We start from the raw sequence: 9,960 nt of genomic DNA, 5'->3' as shown, positions 1-9,960 counted from the left end.
GTGAGCCACTCGACCTGGATGCCCTGCAAGGGCAGTGCATTACTCTTAACCACTGAGCCTTCTCCTCAGGTTTTGAGGAGCACTTGAAAGCAGGTGCGCAGCTGCTCCCTTGCTGTAACTGAGGCAGGAGTGAAAGAGAAAATGGAAAGACCTAAAGGTAGCACTCTCTCCATTATCCTGCCCCACTACTCTGGTAGATGTTTCACACTAACTGAAAGAATTTCAACATACCTAATAATACTCGAAAAAAACTATAATAATATAGGCTAAAGTCTTCAGGCGACCATACAACCTTTTCAGAGAGCCATTTGAAACAAGAGTATGCAAATCAGCCAAGAACCCATTAGAACCAGAATGCTTGTTTTTGATCCATATGGCATTTAATATTAGCCTTTATCTCAGTCACGAAACTAACCAGTACACCTCTTAAAGTACTTTATAAACTCATTTACAAAAGTGAGATTCTTTAAAATAAGTGAATCGATTCTTTTTATGTTTAATTTTAAAACTTTAATCTTTGAGAGTGGTTATAAATGACAACCTTTGAACAAGAGAATTTCAAAATCTCTATAAAATATAGATTTTTTTTTAACCAAAAGACATTAAAGTACATCTCTTTCTTATCTTGCTTTTTTGCTTTTGTTTTTTGTTTGTTTGTTTTTGGTCAACTTGACATCAGCTGCCTGCCAGAGTCATCTGGGAAGAAGAACTTCAATTGGGAGAATGCCTTTATCGAATTGCCTGTAGGCAAGTCTGTGAGGCATTTTCTTGATTAATGATTGATGTGGGAGGACCCAGCACACTGAGGGCATTGGCTCTTCTGGGCAGATGGTACTAGGTCCTCTCAGAAAGCATACTGGACCAGTTAAAGCAAGCCAAGTGCTCCCCCACGGTCTATGCTTCAGCTATGGCCTCCAGGTTTCCGCATGACAAGAAAAGGGTACCAAGAGCAGGCAAAAGACTTGACAAGAAACTGTAAAATACTGCTTCCTTTTATTTTACGAGTAACTAATGTCTTTATGTGGAACCCAACTGTGGTCTCGTTCTCTTTTGCCTCAGTTTTCAGTTCTTCTTTCAATTTTCAGTGTTTTAATTCTATGTGTTTTGAATGTATTTTTGTGGGGAGAGGTGGCTTTTTTTTTTCTTAGCCTTGAATAGATTGGCTATATACAGTCTTATAATGCACATTTCCCTGTTCTTGGACTTTTCCTGGCATGACTAATTTGATAATTTCCTCTAATATCCCATTATGGAATTGCTCCTTTTCCAGGAATTAGTCATTTATATTTGCCTGATGCTTTTCTTATCTACCCCAGTCCTATTTTTTTCTTCATCTTTTGTTCTGTTCTCTATGTGACCTCCCCTTGTGGTGGTGGTAGTAGTTTTAGGATTTGAACATAGAATCTCAAATATCTTTTAAATTATACTTCCAGTTTTCTTGTTTGTTTGTTGAGACAGGGACTCACTATGATGCCTTGGCTTGCTTGGAACTTGCTATGTAGATTAGGCTGGCCTCAAATTCAGAGACTATTTGCCTCTGCCATCCAAATGCTGATGTTAAAGGTGTGCCCTACAATGTTCTTAGGGTTTGAATGTGGCTCATTGGCTAAAAGCACTGAGTGCTCAGAGGATCTGGGTTTAATTCCCAGTATCCACATGGCACTTCCCAACTATCTGTAACTCCAAAGTCTGACACTGTCACATGGGCATACATGTGTGAAGCAGGCAAAACACTGGAGTGGTGCTAGTGAACTTTGTAATTAAGTTACAAGCTAGTTAGGAACAAGCCCTCAATTATAGCCTAGGCATTTATTAAGAAATAATTCAGTCTCAGAGTTGTTATTTGGGGAACTTGGGTGTGAGTGGAAAAGCCTGTGGTTGCATGTTCATGTCACTCAGCTCTGTGTTTTTGGGTCTGTAGTGAAGCAGTACATCATGGTGGAAAATGAGAGTAGGAGAAAGATTCTTGCCTCATGGCAGCCTAGAAGATGAAGTGAAATGGGATGGCTCTATGACATGATGAACTCTTCACAGGCATATCCCCAGTGATATTTCCTCAAGCTTCCCCAGTTTCCACCACCTCCAATGCCAATGAAATCGAATTCACCAAGGGATCAGCCTCCTGATTGGGTTAGAGTCTTCAGCATCCAATCATATCTGACAATTACTCACAAGGGTGTGCTTTATTAGTCTCCCAGGCATCCCTCAATCTAATTCAGCTGGTGGTCAAGATTACCACATCTGTTCTCAAAATTCTTCATATGAAAGTAAGATCATTAATTGGTGGTTGCTAGGGCCTCTGATTTTCCCCAAGATAATCACAAAGTGATGTATACCTAAGCCAGATTAAGTGTTTCAGCACTGTTCATCCCAGTAGGCCTGCAAATTCAAGGCCAGTCTATCCAACTTAGTGAGACCCTGTCTCAAACTAAAAATTTAAAAAGATGGAGACTGAGGGATATAGCTCAGGCTATAATGCTGGCCAAGCCTGTGCAATATGAATAAAGAAATTAAAAAAATAAAAAAATTATATTAGAGAAGATTGATGAGTTAGAATTTTACCATTGACTTCCAGAGCTAAATGGTGACAAATAAAAATATAGAATATAAAATTATAGAATATAAAATTTTAGATAGCATAATTCCAAACTTTCACACCAACAAAGAAAAGGTCCTAATACAAGATCCTAACAAAGATCCACAATACAAGCTAAAAAATATACACAGCAATAATAGCAGCTCTGGAATATATAGTTCTTTGAATGTGGTGTGTGTGCATGTGTGAGTTATATCCACATGTGTATTTGTATATATGCATATGCAGCAGCCAAAGAAGAACGATCTATCACTTTCTGCCTTATTACCTTAAGACATGGTATCTTATTAAACTTGGAGTCAGGGTTGGTGGCCAGAAAATTTCAGCCATCCTCCTGTCCCATCTGCTTCACACACACTCACTCACTCACACACACACACACACACACACACACACACACACACAGTGCTGAGATTATAGGATTCTACGTGGCAATACTCAGATCTGGGGATCTGAATTTAGATCCTGTGCTTTCAGAACAAGGTCTCCTACCCACTGAGCCATCTTTCTAACCACAGTATCTCCACGAACACACATCCACACTCACAACACACCATAACACATACACAATACAACACACACACACATTCACACCTATACCACATTCACACACTCACACCACAACACACATCCCACAACACATTTTATTCCTAAAAGCTATTGGATTTACTATGTATGTGGTGGAATGTTGGGGAATTATGGATTGTAAAAAGAAAAGATAAGCAAAAATATTTTCTCAGGGTGCAGATCTGAGTTTATTCCACAGCCCATAAGCTTATATACATTGCTCAAACCAATCCCAAGCCCCTAAATCATCAGTCAATCATATCTCAACATACTGTCACCATGCCCCAATGAAAGCCCTGTGTAATGAAGTAACCCAGAAGGATCAGGGGGTTGGGGAGTGTATCGTCAGTTAGGACTTCCGTGAAGACAGGGGACGCGGCCACTGCCCTAGTCTTGGTTCTTTTGTTGTCTTTTGGTGTTCCTGGAGCCATCTTAGATTTAATGTCATGTATGGCAGATCGGGACTCCTTGAGGAGTCACAGGAGCCGGTGGCACCTGACTCTCCATCCCACTTTTTCCTTCACAGGGTTGACATCTTGCATGTGGCCATACTCAGATTACATCCCTGACATCTGTGTGTGTGTGTGTGTGTGTGTCTGTCTGTCTGTCTGTGTCTCTGTATGTCTCTCTCTCTCTGTGTTTTTGTACACATGTGTATGTCTGTGTGTGGTATGTGAGCATGTACACATGACCTTTTGTATTCTGAGAAACAAATTATACATTTCAAATCTCACTGTCCTGGGTGCCCTGTGCAGTTACATCCTGTCTAGGTGTACTCAAGTGTGCTTGGTGATGAAGGTCTAAAGCACCTTGCTACCAAAAGAGTTTCCATATGGAATTGTATTGAACTCTGATAGAAAAATAATGTCCTAACTACCTGAAAACTTCAGTAGCAGCCAAGGATAGATATGCTACTAAGCAAAAAATATTTTATGAATACTTTAAAAGACTGATTCATAATTTTAAGCTCTGATTAAAGGAACAAGAATCTTTAAAGGAATATTACTTTCTCATAGTTTGTGTTCTTTTAAATCCATATTTGGTATCTTAAATAAGTATTTGTTTCAAGATTTGCTGAAAATTAAAGGCAGGACAACTATTCACTTATAAGTGCTGCTGTGTACTATACTCTCAGCACTGATGTGTATTCAGGGCAAGATGACCCATGGCATGGGACATGTGTAATGAATGATAGCTCACGACATAAGCTCTGGGTGGTAGAAATTTTCGTTTTGGCAATCAGGAGTGAAATGAATCCCTGTAACTATGGCCATTGCCCATCTATAGATGATGACACCGGTGTTGAAAAAGCCTAGAGGCCCTGGGAATTCAGAGTCACCTCATAAGACAGGACTTCTGTGAAGGACTGATGATAGTGAGGAACAAGGAAATATGGGTGATTATGAGATATCCAGAGGAAATAGAACTTTGAGGAGAGTGAATTTTTTGCTACTCCTCCCCCCAGTTTTGTTAAAACTTAACAAAAACATCATGCAGGGTGGATCCCAAGTAGTTCAACTCTGAAGGGCTGCATTAAGGTTTGACCCCAGAATCTGACCTATTTTGTGGCCACTTGACCCTGAAAAATTATTTAGCTGAGCAGTGAGTAAATTGTGCTCAACTATGCTTGAGCCAGATAGATAGCTCTAGGATCATATAGCCTCAATTAGCAACAGCTAGATCATCCAGACATCTTTAAGGAGTGTCAAATGTCTCTCAATCTTGTCATCTATAATGGGTGAAAAGCACAGCAACACACTGATTAATTACTTTAAACTACAATGGTGTGTGGTGTGGGGTCTGTGTATGTATATGTGTGTGTGTGTGTGTGTGTGTGTGTGTGTGTGTGGTGTGGTGTGTGTGTGTGTGTGTGGTGTGGTGTGGTGTGTGTGTGTGTGGTGTGTATGGTGTGTGTGTGTGGTGTGTGTATGGTGTGTGTGTGGTGTCTGTGTATGTGATATGTGTGCATATGTGATATGTGTGTGTGTGTAGTGTGTGTGGTGTGTGTGGTATGTGTGGTGTGTGTGTGTGGTGTGTGTGGTGTGTGTGTATGTGTGTGTTGTGGTGTGTGTGTGTGTTTTGTGTGTGTGTGGTGTGTATAATGTGTGTGTGTGGTGTGTGTGTATATAATATGTGTGCATGTGTGATGTGTGTGGTATGTGTATAGTATGTGTGGTGTGTGTGTGCGTGTGTGTGTGTGTGTGTATGTGTGTGTGTTGTGGTATGTGTGTGAGGGTGTTTGCATACCACGATACACAAATGGGATCAGAGGACAAAGCCAGATGTTAGGTTTAGTCTTCTACTTTTTTGAGACCAAGTCTTTTTATTGTTGCTAGCTATTTATGGCTAGCTGGCCTGTGAGCTTCTGGGATTCTGCTGTCTTCTGTAGGGATGATTCTGATGCTTAGGTCCTGTTCTCCAGTTGGTTCTTGATCTATCAGTAAGGAAGCTATGCGCCAATTGTTGGACAGAAAGAATAGGCAGGACTTCTTGATCCTGGAAGACAAGTTGGCAGATGCAGAAGAGGGAGGAAGGAAGAGTTGGCAATGCTTCAGAGAGAGGAAAGAAGAATTAGCCACGTGAGATCTCAGGTGGAGCAGCCACAGGCAGCTTCTACAGGCAGGAGGTTGGTGGCTGTTGAGCTGGGACTGAGGTAGCAGAGCAACTGAAGTTGAGTGTAGATTTAGGGTGCTGATCTGGGAGTTCTGGGAGAGCACACTAGCTGAGATAGATGGAGGGCACCCAGCATTTGTGCCAATAAGGTAAGCTGAAATTGAATGACTGTATTTGTCTGTGTTTTTCATCTGCGGATCCAATATTCTCTGGGTGAGGACTGGTAGTGGGGTCCGTTCCAGGAGCTTAGGCAGGGTAGCAAAAGCTACATGTAACAGTCGTTAGCTCCCATTTTATCTAAAAGCACTGGGATTGCAGCTATGTACTCAGCTTTACATCGGTCCTGGGGCATTCAAACTCAAGTCCTGATGCTGTCATGGTAAGTGATTTACCCGCTGAGCTCCAGTGTCCTACAAATTCTTATAATGTAGCTTTAAGTATCAATTGGTACATTATGAGTGCTCAGTAAATATTATCTGGCTTTAGAGAGTAACGGTTGCTAATTTTAGTGACTCATCCATCCTCCCATCCATTTAGCCTCTTGTCATTTATTCAAAGCATTCACATTTTTTTTGTTAGTTTATACATTCTTGCTATGTAGGTAGATAGGTAGCCTTGCTATAACCATTTTAGATGTTGGAAAGGCTAAGAAGATATAGCTCCCATGTTCCAGGAAGCTATAGTACATGGAATAGTCCTAAGGATGTAACACATTCAGTGTTTCTGTTACTCAAACTACAAAGGTATAAAACTTATGTGTCTTCATTACATGCCAACCACCCAGATCTATTGCTCTAGGTCAGTTTTTGTTTTAGTTTGCTTTCTATTGCTATGATAAAAACCATTACCAAAAGCAACTTGGGGAGGAAACAGTTTATTGAACTTATATATTGTGAGTCTCAGTCTACTGTAGGAAACCAAGGTAGGAACCTAAAGGCAGAATTGAAGCAGAAGCTATGGAAGAATGTCAGTTCCAGGCTTGCTCCTCATATCAAGCTCAGACTGCATTTTTGTACAACCCAGGAGCACCTGCCTAGTGGTGGTACCACCCACTGTGGGCTGGACCCTCCCACATCAATCATTAATAATAATTAAAAAAAAAAAAGCTCCAGAGACTTGTCTAGAGGCAATCTGATGGAGGCATTTTCTCAATTAGGATTCTTCTTCCCATACAAGTAACTCCAACTTGTGTCAACTTGACACAAATCAGTGAGCATAATCTTCTCTACTCACTTTATACTTTGAATACCACAAAGTCAAATAGACCTAAAATCCCAAGCAAGCAGCAGTATCAGCAGGACATGACAACCTACACAACGAAGCACAATGCTGCAGGGAGCCAACACAGTTAACACAAAGCACATTTATTAGTTGGTGATACAGGGAGCATCAAAAGCAGCAGCTAAGATGAAGATCTGGAAGGAGAACATGGGCAACAGCTTCTACTCCAAGGTTCCAATGGTGTTACCTGCTTAGTTACATCTGTCTTGTCCCAGTTGTGAACTTCAGTCTCCAAGCTTTGGGGCTTCTTTTCTGAACATGTTATAAACGGCAATATCAACAAATATGCTAATACTCACCCCCACTAAAGCTAGAAATGTAAGTAAACAATGACATTTGGAGATACATAAATAAAAAAGCAGATATTATTTTCTCAACTGTAATTAAGTGTACTGCCATTTAGACATAGTCTAATGTCAATGATTATATCAATACTCACTGTAAAGGTTTAATTGGCTCTGTGCTTCTAGAATAAGCGAACTGCACAGAGAATATTGGCTTGGTTGAAAAGGGCTAAAATAGAAATAAGAGACATAAAAATGATTTATTTCTTTCAAAATTAACTTCCTTATAGGATTAAAGCAAAGGGACCCTTTTTTTTTATTGCCATGACTATAGTTGAGTGGAATCTCTGAATTTAAAATTATCTTGCATTAAAGTTCAGTCTAATTGTGTGTAATAGGAGTGACTGCATTCTAGTTTGCTTTCTTGCAGACTAACATATGAAGCTGGTCTTAAACAATGACCTCACCTACTGTTGTGATCATAAAAAGAGAAAGAGATATAAGAATATGTTCTGGGGAGGTGTTGGGGAAAGAGGTGTGCCTCGGTGGTCCCATGCCGAGGCATCTCTTCTCCCTGAGGAACCAGACACATGCCAGTATAGTATAGAATAAAGTTTATTTAGGGCATGGGGAGGGGAGTTAAGAGGGTAGCAGAGGCAGATAAAGGCAGAGAGAAGAAGAGAGTAGAGAAGTAGGGGCCGGCCATGACCACGAGGAGAGATGGGGGAAGGGAATGGGGAGAGAGTGGGGAGCAAGGGGGAAAGAGGCAAGGGAGAGAAGCTGGAATAAGAGAGAGAGGAGGGGGCAAGCAGCCCCTTTTATAGGTCCAGGCCTACCTGGCCATTGCCAGGTAACCATGGGGAGGAGCATACCTGGCTGCTGTCAGGTATCTGTGGGGGTGGAGTTTATACAGAATACCTACTCCTTATTTAACACTACACATGACATAATCAAGTAGGTACTAGCTTATCTTTGTCATTTGTGTCCCACTATTTCAGGGTGTGATTCAAAGATCAGAATTTGACATGTGCTGAAGAAGATACTGTCAAATTGGGTTCTAGGGCCTTCATCATTATGTACTCAAAAGTTTTGCTGTGAAAATCTCTCCTAGAAAGGGGCTACATAAACAAAGCCAGAACAGAACAACGGAAATATTGATAAATATACATTAGCCACTGTGGTGGTGTGAATAGGTTTGTCCCCCATAGATTCATATGTTTAAAGGCTTGACCATAGGGAGTGGCACTATTGGGAGGTGTGGCCTTGTTAAAGGAAGTGTGTCACTGTGTAGGTGGGCTTCGAGGTCTCCTATGCTTAGGTTCCACCCAGTGATGGAAAGAGTCTCCTCCTGGTTGCCTTTGCATCAAGATGTAGAATTCTTGGCTCCCTTCGCACTGTGCCTGCCTGCAGGCTGCCATGCTTCGCACTATGGTGATAATGGACTGAACCTCTGAAACTGTAAGCTTGCCTTTATAAGAGTTGACTTGGTTTAGTGTCTCTTCACAGCCGTAAAACCCTAAGACAGCCACTTTTGGGGTCTGATTTTTATATTAGCCCTTTTCATTTAAGAAAGATAATGAATCACCATCTATTTGTGAGGACCTTACTATAAATCACCAAAAATAGCCATAAATAACAATGTCATTTTTTTCCTATTATTTTAACAGATTGATCCTTCAGGTCACCTGATATTTTATTCCCTATTATTGACTACTTTTCCTCATCTCTCATATTTCCTGATCCCTGCTCCCCACAAAAGATTAAGTGAAAGCAGTCTCACTTCCAGGAACTGTTCTCTTTTTAATTTTACATGTCTGTGTAAGTGCTTGTATGTATATATGTGCTCCGTGTGCATCCCTGGTGCTCCTGGATGGGAGAAGAGAGCACCAGCTCCCTTGGAGCTGGAGTTACAGATGGCTGTAAGCCACACTTGGGTATTGGGGAATCAAACCTGGGTTCTCTGTAAGGGCAGCACGTAATGTTAACCACTAAGTCACCTTTCCATCCCTATTTCTGGCATTTAGATTGGTATTTTTATTCATCTGAACTGTGGCCAAGGAGAGCCACTCCAGCACCAAACCACACTACAGCAGAGATTGAGATCCCATAGAGTGCAAGCTGTCATGTCAAATCCTGCTGTTCTAAGAAAGAGGGCTAGGGAGATGGCTTCATTGGTAAAGTGTTTGGTTTTGTACTCATGGTGACCCAATTTCAACCCCCAGAACACTCAGAACACCAGGCATGATGGCATGGACTTTCAATCCCAGTGCTGAGGGGATAGAGATGAGTGGATCCCTGCAGCCCGTGCTAATTGAGGTATTCCAGATCAGAGAGAGACCCCACTTCACACAAAACAACAAGATGCACCTCCACATCAAACAAGATGAATACACCTGAGAGATGGCACCCACAGTTTCCCTTTGGTCTCTGTATACATATATGTGTGCATGCACCCATACACATACTAAGTACAGGTATATACAGGATGGGGGAGGGGGGGAGGGAGAGGGAGAGGGAGAGGGAGAGAAGACAGATAAAAGTATAACAATATGCCTTTGTTTTGTAAGGTGTGCTCTTGTGTGAACATTTATTTGTTGGTTTTTTTTTTTTTTTTTTTTT

This window comes from Mastomys coucha, unplaced genomic scaffold (genome assembly GCF_008632895.1).
Source record: "Mastomys coucha isolate ucsf_1 unplaced genomic scaffold, UCSF_Mcou_1 pScaffold22, whole genome shotgun sequence".
Classification (NCBI taxonomy): domain Eukaryota; kingdom Metazoa; phylum Chordata; class Mammalia; order Rodentia; family Muridae; genus Mastomys; species Mastomys coucha.
This window is presented reverse-complemented; position numbering follows the sequence as displayed.